The sequence below is a fragment of the Nomascus leucogenys genome, chromosome 2 (genome assembly GCF_006542625.1).
Source record: "Nomascus leucogenys isolate Asia chromosome 2, Asia_NLE_v1, whole genome shotgun sequence".
NCBI lineage: Eukaryota > Metazoa > Chordata > Mammalia > Primates > Hylobatidae > Nomascus > Nomascus leucogenys.
The window spans coordinates 143,209,747-143,219,874 of NC_044382.1; positions in this window are offsets into that span (position 1 = coordinate 143,209,747).

Consider the following 10,128-nt stretch of genomic DNA (forward strand, 5'->3'; position numbering starts at 1 on the left):
AAAAATATGGAGTGTCTGGGACGAAACTGTAAAATTAGATTTCAGAGTATTTTATTTATTTTACAAATAGTTTTGTTGGCTTCCTATTATTTCCTAGATTGTAAATGGATCCAGGAAAGCACTTGTTTTTGTGTGTGTGTGTGTATTTGTTCCACCAGATGTTCCTTTTTGTGTATTTCTTTTTTGTGTTTCTTTTTTGTGTATTTGTGTATTTGCACCACCAGATGTTTCTTTACTTTTCTTTTCTTTTCTTTTTTTTTTTTTTTTTTTTTTTTTGAGACAGGGTCTTGCTCTCTCACCCAGGCTGGAGTACAGTGGCATGATCTTGGCTCACTGCAACCTCTGCCTCCTGAGCTCAAGCAATCCCCCCACCTTAGCCTCCTCAGTGGCTGGGACTATAGGCACATGCTATCACATCTGGCTAATTTTTTTGTATGTTTTGTAGAGAAGGGGTTTCGCTGTGTTGCCTAGGCTGATCTTAAACTCCTGGACTCATGAGATGTTTTTTGATGATGGTGAACCTCATGCAGACCTCTGGTAGCTAATGGGCATTTGACTAGCCCATGTTGGTGAGGAAGGGAAAGAAAGCATCTCCAACACATGGTACATATTTTAGTATTTACAGCATCCATGTATTTTTGCTTCAACCATAAAAATTTTCCCTGATTTTGTCATTACCACACCCAAAAGTCATTTCTCAATCCTTCAAAAGCATTTGGCCACTTTTTATCTCTAACAACACTAGTCGAATAGTCCATCATTTTTCCATAATACTAAGATGACCAAGCATCTCCTTGTGATTACTTTTTGTTTTTGTGAAGGTTTGTGGGGTTTTATACAATTTCTGTTTTATTTTACGTTTTAGAGACAGGGTCTCACTCTGTCCCTAGGCTGTAGTGCAGTGGCACCATCATATCTCATTGCAGCCTTGACCTCCTGTGCCCGGGCGCTTCCTCCAGCCTCAGCCTTGCATGTAGCTGGGCCTACAGGCATGCACCACCAGACGAGGCTAAATTTTTTAATATTTTGTAGAGATAGGGCCTCACTATGTTTCCCAGGCTAGTCTCAAACTTTTGGCTTCAAGTGATCCTCTGCCTCAGCCTCCCAAAGTGCGGGGATTACAAGCACAAGCCACCACACCCAGCCTTTGGTACAATTTATTATGGTGGGGGAAATGATTGCCTTCTTGTTTTATGATTTTTATCTTTATTGTGTTAAACATATCATACAATTTACCATTTTAATTGTAAGTGAACATTTCAGTATCATTAAGTAGATTCATATTGTTGTGTAAACATTATCACCCTACATCTTCAGAACTTACCTTCTCAAACAGAAACTCTGCCTATTAAACGGTAACTCCCCATTTCTCTCTCCTCTCAGCCCTTGGCAACCACCGTTCTATTTGCTATGAGTGTGACTACTCTAGGTACTTCGTATAAATGAAATCATATAGTACTTGTCCTTTGTATCTGGCTTTTTTTACCTTGCACAATGTGGTAAGTGATCAAGGTTCATTTCTGTTGTAGCACATGTCACATCTTCATCTTTTTCAAGGCTAAATAATATTCTGTTGTATGTAGATACCCTATTGCGTTTACGCAGTCATCATCAATGAACATTTGAGTTGTTTTTACTTTTCACCTATTGTGAATAATGCTTCTCTGAACATTGATGTACTAGTGTCTATCCCGTGATTTTTTAAGATGAGGAATCAACCACTGTAAATATGTCAGTTTGAAAATCAGTAGGGCAATCCTGGGAGTTCTACCCCTAGCTGCCAGGCCTGGGGGAGAGGGAAGGGGAAGCTCAGCTTTCTGCCATGGTCCCTGCTTGCTTCCAAGAGCATGTCCTCATGGAAAAGGCTTTGGTCAGCCCTGCTCAGGGTCACCCGACCACTGATGTCATGGCTCAGGCCAATGAAAGAGAGTCATGGGAACACCTGTAATTTCCTATCTTATGTCATGGTACAATCATCCCGGAGTCCAAGTAAGTTACCTTCAAAAGCACAGAGGTTAAGACCCAGCTTCACTGAAATGTGCAGTCTTCAGTTCTCTAAAAAGAAAAAGAAAGCTTTGTTCCACTAGTGTTCGTAGGAAATTCTTCCAGGGTCACCACGCTAATTATCATCAGAGGTCATCTAGATTTGAGAGCAAATTGTATATTTTTTAAACACTTAGAATCAACTGAGCTCCACATGTGAGCGTCCCTCTTAATTAAAGTAAGCATACACTCTCTTTCTGTCTTATTGATAAATTACTCTCAGGGTCTTAGGATAATTACCTACTGCAAGACTAAATCACAATCTACAAAGGATATGACAATTACCATTTACAAGGGTATTTGCTGTTTTTAAAGATAGGCTTTATGGATGAATAAATTGACTATTTATATTTTAAGCTTAATATATCCATTTATTAAGCTTCATTTATTATCAGTTTGGCATTAGAGATCATTCTGAAAACGGTAAGAAACATTTGTTTGTCCTTTTCATTTTTATGTAATATTCTAAAAATACTTGTTTCTCACCACTGTAGAGAACTGAACAAATAATATTTTTTCATTGTGTCCAAATGAGCATAAACTCTAAAGGTGAAAAAATATTTCCCAATGAAGCTTATTTTAATTCACTTACTTTACTTTTGCTTAAGAACACTCTTCTAATTCACAGAAAGAATATTTCATTTGTTTGTTTTTGTTCATTTTTCATTTTCTCTTAGTGTGTTTTCTTCTGCGGGCTTAGCTGATGCAGTGAGGACTATCTACTTAAAACAAGCCTCCCTTGTTTTAAGATAATAGCACATCCCTGCTTTGCTTATCACTGGTCTGAAGCTCTACTGTGATCAGTTAAAAAACTCCACATAAGGCTGGGCGCGGTGGCTTACGCCTGTAATCCCAGCCCTTTGGGAGGCCGAGGCGGGTGGATCATGAGGTCAGGAGATCAAGACCATCCTGGCTAACACGGCGAAGCCCTGTCTCTACCAAACATACGAAAAATTAGCCGGGTGTAGTGGCAGGTGCCTGTAGTCCCAGCTACTCGGGAGGCTGAGGTGGGAGAATGGCGTGAACCCGTGAGGCAGAACTTGCAGTGAGCCAAGATTGCGCCACTGCAGTCCAGCATGGGCGACAGACTGAGACTCTGTCTCAAAAAAAAAAAAAAAGAAAAAAAAAAAAAAAACTCCACATACAGAAAAGAGTCTTTTCAGTGGAAGAGTGCTTTTGTTAAAGAATGAAGTCACAATCTATTATAAAATGAGAAAGAGAGACAGGGCTGAATTAGGATTTTTTTCTATCTTCTTTACCAGAACTCACTCTGACTAGCAGAATGCTTAGGAGTTTGCATCTTAATCCCTGAGAAAATAAGCAGGGCTTAACTAAGCAAACTCTGTTAACAGGGTGCTAATTATTTTATGTACAACCTTCTTATTTAGTGACAGCCATTGTTAATATGCTGCTTTCTAGCCTTACAAACTTCCATGTGTGTGTATAATTAACAAAATGAAATGGTACAGTGTATACTTATTTTTTAAATCACTTTATCTTTTAAGATATGAATAGCTTCCTTTATCAGTGCACTTATTCTACACAAACTATTTTCCCTTTAATTTTTTTCAATTAAAGAATAAGAATCTTTTATAGGTAGCAATGAGAGTGAAATCCACCCCTCTTTTCTGGCCTCCGGGAACACTATTACCAACAGGAAACTATTACCAATAGTTTAGTGGACTGTCCTCATTTTTTTAGTGTTACTGAGGTATAAGTGACAAATAGCAATTGTATATATTTAGGATATACAACTTGATGTTTAGATATTTGTATATATTGTGAAAACACAAATATATTTGTATATATTGTGAAAACACGATATATACACATTTGTATATATTGTGAAAACATATACACACACAAAAAGCTAATTAACATTTCCAAGAAAAGTAACCTCTTTTGTGGTAACAAGCATTTAAAATCTAACTTTATTGAGCTTCAAGATAATCAGTTTAGACGTCCATGTAAAATTCCTTACTCAAGGGAGATAGGCCAGGAGGGAACTGGAGATGTCCTGTGCTAAGTCCTGATTATCCATCATCCAAGTGAGCTAGTCTGTGTCCTGGGGTCAGGAGCAGGCACCAGAGTCCTGGCACCTTTAGGTCCCTCTACCCACTTCATCCACCAGTATCGTATCACCAACAAAAGAAGTGAAAACAGGAATCCCACAGACCTCTGGGGCAAAATCAACATGTAGCTCCTTTCTTTTCCCTTTGGGGTTCCTTTAGAAATGACTGGCAATGCAGACGCACTTTGTGTTCCACCATATGTCAGTGATTTGAAGACACAGGTTTTTCACATCTCAATGGCTCTAAAATCTAGATGCATCTTACTGTTGGCCAGGCAGAAGCTGTGATGTAATAAATGAACCCTGTGACTAGGGTAACATTGTACAGAAGAGAGAGAAGACAATAAAGGTTTTGAGTACAATAGATAAGTTGTTCTTTAACTTTAGAGTACATCAGAATTACCTGGAAAGTGTTGTAAAATCCAGATTGTCAGAGCCCTCCTTCAGGACTTTGGATTCACTGGGCCTGAGGTGTGTTCAAGAATTTGCATTTCTGACAAGTTACTGGTGCTCCTGATGTTGGCCTGGGAACCATACTGAGAACTGTTTCTCCAGGAGCTAGGAACCGAATGTTTGCAACACTCAAGATTCATTTATTGAAACCTAATGCCCCAATGTGATGATATTATCAAGTAGAGCCTTTGGTAGGTGATTAGGTCATAAGCGTAGAGCAGGGGTGTCCAATCTTTTGGCTTCCCTGGGCCGCCAAGGAAGAATTGTCTTGCACCGCACATAAAATGCACTAATGATAGCTGATGAGCTAACAAAAAATTGCCAAAAAAACCTTGTAATGTTTTAAGACAGTTTATGAATTTGTGTTGGGCTGTATTCAAAGCCATCCTGGGCATGTGGCATGTGGGCCACAGATTGGACAGGCTTGGCAGAGAGCCTTCATGAATGAGTTGGAGTCTGTAGAAGGGGCTGAAGAAAGCATAGTTTGCCCCTTCCACCACAGGAGGACACATACGAGAAGGCACCATTTATGAATCAAAAAGTGAGCCCTCACCAGGCACCAAATCTGCCAGTGCCTTGATCCTGGACTTCCCAGCCTCCAAGACTGTGAGACATACATTTGTATTGTTTAAAATCTCCCCAGTCTATGGCATTTCGATATAGCAGCCCAAAAGGACTGAGACACAGGCTTTGGCACAGATCCTAGCTGGTCTCAGCTGCAGCCGATTTCTAACTTGCATCCAAGGCAGGTGTATTAGTCTGTTCTCACACTGCTAATAAAGACTGGGTAATTTATAAAGGAAAAGTTTAATTGATTCAAAGTTCCGTATGGCTGGGGATGCCTCACAATCATGGCAGAAGGCAAGGAGGAGCATGTCACATCTTACGTGGCAGCAGGCAAGGGAGGGCATGTGCCTGCAAACTCCCCTTTATGAAATCATCAGATCTCATGAGACTCATTCACTATCATGAGAACAGCAGAGGGAAAAAAACCCACCCCTATGATTCAATTACCTCCCAATGGACCCCTCCCACAACACATGGGGATTATGGGAGCTACAATTCAAGGTGAGATTTAGGTGGGAGCACAGCAAAACCATATCAGCAGGTGATTTCTGCAGGTTGCTTGTCATCTGTGTTCTCTGTTGATTTTCACTTCCTTTCTGGTAGATTTTGTGCCAATTTTTTTTATTGTTCACTAAAGAAAAATGTGAAATGACAATATCTGGCCTCTGATATCAACCTCTTTATATGCTTTTTTTTTTTTTTTTTGAGACAGAATCTTGCTCTTTCACCAGGCTGGAGTGCAGTGGCATGATCTCGGCTCACTGCAACCTCTGCCTCCCAGGTTCAAGCAATTCTCCTGCCTTAGCCTCCCTATTGAATAGCTGGGACCACAGATGTGTGCCACCATGCCCAGCTAATTTTTGCATTTTTTTGTTGTTGTTGAGATGGAGTCTCGCTTTGTCACCCAGGTTGGAGTGCAGTGGCACAATCTCAGCTCACTGCAAACTATGACTCCCTAGTTCAAGCGATTCTCCTGCCTCAGCCTCCCGAGTAGCTGGGATTACAGGCACATGCCACCACGCCCAGCTAATCTTTGTATTTTAATAGAGACAGGGTTTCACCCTGTTGGACAGGATGGTCTCAATCTCTTGACCTCGTGACCCACCCTCCTCGGCCTCCCAAAGTGCTGGGATTACAGCTGTGAGTCACCGTGCCCAGCCTTTATATGCTTTTAATCACAAAGTCCTCTCACCTAGTTCCTCAAGGGCCAAAATTAGGGATCCTTGTGGACATTCTAGCAATATGAGGTCACCCTATAGTTTAGTGCACTCTCAGATTGGATTCCTCTATAGTGTAGTTGAGTCTGAAAAAACACTCATTTAAGTTAATGAGCACTATTGGTATTATTACATATATTGCAGCTATCAGTTTTCTAAATGCTTTTACATAGATTATTTTGTTTGAAATCTTGAAAGAGTTAAAATGTAATTCTTTATTCATTTTTATTACCATCCAAAGTTCTCTCCTTGGTTCCAGGAACATTTATTGAGGTCCTGCTAATGGGTGTGGCGACTGCATGCTACAGGAGCAAAAAGAGAGGAAATTGTGGTCCCTTGGGTAGCTTACAATTGACAAGACATGCTATACAGTGGGATGGAAGCCATAGCAGGGACGTGCATTAGGGACAGTGGGCGTACTTGGGAGAGGAGAGATTCTGCCAGCTGTGCTTTGAGTCTGATTCATGGAAGATGTCATGGATGAAGAGATAGTGGAAGGGAAGGTGGATCTTGGAAAGGAATTGGTATTTATCAGTACACAAAGAAGGGAAGGGGCACCCTGGTGGCAGGACTGTTTCAGTAACTTGTTGTCTTTACTCATCATCATATTCCTATGCCTAGCCCTGGGCCTTACCCAAGAAGACTTACTTAACTGAATTCAGACCATGTTACACTTCTATAAAAAGTGCTTTATGGTACTCTCTCAATCCTGACTGCTCGTGGTAATCATCTGGGATATTAAAAAAAATCTCTGCCTATACTTCAATAAGGAATTCCATTGGTATTGGTGGGGTCTAAGCACCAATATTTTGGATAGCCCCAAGGTGATTGCTATGGACTGAATGTCTATATTCCCCCCAAATATATATTGGAGCCCTAACCCCTGATATAATGGTATTTGAAGGTATGGGGCCTTTGGAAAGTTATCCAGTTGTAAGGAGAGACCCTTCAAGAATGGGATCAGTTGCCCTTTAAAGAAGAGATATGAGAGATATCTCTCTTTACCTTGTGAGGATACAGCAAGAAGGTGGCCATATGTAAAGCAGGAAAAGAGCCCTTCCTCACCAGGAACTGAATAAACTAGCACCTTGATCTTGGACTCCACATCCTCCAGAACTGTGAGAGGTAGATTTCTGTTGTGTAAGCTGCCTAGTCTGTGGTATTTTTGTTACAGCAGCCTGAACTGACTATGACAGTAATTCTAATGTGTAGCCAGATTTAAAAATCTCTGCCCTATGGTAGAGTCTAGTGGCTTAGAAACAGCATTATGGAAGAAGCAAGAAATACAGATAATGTGATCTAAATGAGATACGCACACTCTAAGCATTAGTCTCCTCATCTCTGAAATATAATAACTGTGCCTGCTTTACAGCATTGTGGTGAAAGTTCAATGGACTTCCATAGATGCAGCGTACTGCTTAGAAAAGTCTCTGACAGCATGCCATAGAATTTTAAATCACGATAACTTATCTTTTAGGAATATTAGCCACTGATTTAGGGATAAGTAATTTCCTCTTTTTTAATAATAACAATGCAAACAATATTAAAAGTAACACAGAAGGTAAAGAAGTTTGATCTTCCAGCCAGGGACAGTGGCTTACACCTGTAATACCAGCACTTTGGGAGGTCAAGGCAGGTGGATAACCTGCAATCGGGAGTTCAGGACCAGCCTGACCAACACGGTGAAACCCGGTCTCTACTAAAAATACAAAATGAGCCAGGCGTGGTGGCACGTGCCTGTAATCCCAGCTACCTGGGAGGCTGAGGCAGGAGAATCCCTTGAACCCGGGAGGCGGAGGTTGCAGTGAGCCAAGATCTTGCCATTGCACTCCAGCCTGGGCAACAAGAGCAAAACTCCATCTCAAAAAATAAATAAATAAATAAATAAATAAAAGAAGTTTGATCTTCCCAGAGACAGTTGCTTCCTAAATAGAAGTATTTCTGAGAACTACCCTACCTGACACTGTGGCTAAATGACTCAGCGTAGGCCGGGCGCTGTGGCTTACACCTGTAATCTCAGCACTTTGGGAGGCCAAGGCGGGTGGATCACGAGGTAAGGAAATTGAGACCATCCTGGCCAACATAATGAAACCCCATCTCTCCTAAAAATACAAAAATTAGCTAGGCATGGTAGCGCATGCCTGTAATCTCAGCTACTCGGGAGGCTGAGGCAGGACAATCGCGTGAATCAGGAGGTCAGAGATTGCAGTGAGCCAAGATCGCGCCACCATAGCACTCCAGCCTGGTGACAGAGTGAGACTCCGTCTCAAAAAAAAAAAGAAAAAAAAGATGGAGCGTAAGCCCCAGAAATATCACTTGACCTTGGTTAGCCCATTGGCTAAGTGAAAACAGAGGTTTCTTTCTCTTTCTAAAGTCTTCCAAAACAATAATTATTATTCAGCTTCATGAGTTTCACAAAAATCTCTACTATTGTCTGTGATAAGAATATTGATGAAAAAAGAAATTATTTCTTCCTGAGCTATTTTTCAAATGAGTTGTACTTTATTCTTCCAAAATTCACACAACGCTCTATAATTCCTCATGATTCAGTGTGGCCTAGGAGCCCTGCCCCACGCCTGCTGAAACGGAATATACCTTTCAACAGGGTCCGCAGGTGACATCCTCACGTTTTCGAGGCACTGTTCTAACAGTGCTGGGATTGAAGAAGAAAGTGATTTCCTTTCCTGGAAGAGTTAATTGTATGCATAAATCCTGGAACTGGCCCTGTGTAGTCTCTTTCCTGGGGAATTGAGTTTATTTTTTATTGTGTTGAGATATTTTCCAACAAACCCTGATGAAGTCTCTTAGCTGTTCTACATGGAGCCTGAAAGCCCCGTTCACAGCTCTCTCCTTTGAGAAAGAACTGTTGAGCCTTCTTGCTGAAAGTCCTAGCTTAAAATGTGTACCCAACCAAGAGGGGGGAGAAAAACTGCCATTTCAAAACAGGTGCACTGCTTTCATTCCCTTTTAAATTAAAAACTCAACAATGTGTCTGTTCTGTTCTGCAGAATATCTTTTTTCTTCCCTGATCTGGAAGAATGTATCAAGTTACAGTCCAATGGAAAAACATAACTGCACACACAGGGTTTTCTTATCCTGCTGTGCTGCTTGTTTCTGCAGAGTATCATTCTGCTCAGAATCCATTTTCAGGAGAATGAGAAGAGTCTGACCTATTAGAACATAATCCTTAATTCTATAATCAAGAAAGTATAGACAGAAGAGTGAGATGTTTAAAGACAGTGTTACTTCCAACATCAAAGCTCCACGTATTTTGGACGTTGATCTAAGGATGATTGATTTATTCTTGTTTCATAATAACAATACAGATACTGTTAGGAGCTATATAAGATAGAGAAGTTTGACCTTTATAGAGATAGCTGCACTTTGAAGGCAAGGCTGTCACAACTACCCATCACTATGCCTGAAACCCTCTGTGTATGTGTATTTGTCCGTTTTCATGCTGCTGATAAAGACGTACCTGAGCCTGGGTAATTTATAAAGAATAAGAGGCTTAATGGACTCACAGTTCCATGTGGCTTGGGAGGCGTCACAATTACGATGGAGGGTGAAAGACACATCTTACACGGCAGCAGGCAAAGGGAATGAGACCCAATCAAAAGGGGAAACCCCTTATAAAACCATCAGATCTCGTGAGACTTATTCACTACCACGAGAACAGTATGGGGGAAACAGCCCCCATGATTCAATTGTCTCCCACCAGGTCCCTCCCACAACACATGGGAATTATGGGAGCTACAGTTCAAGATGAGATTTGCG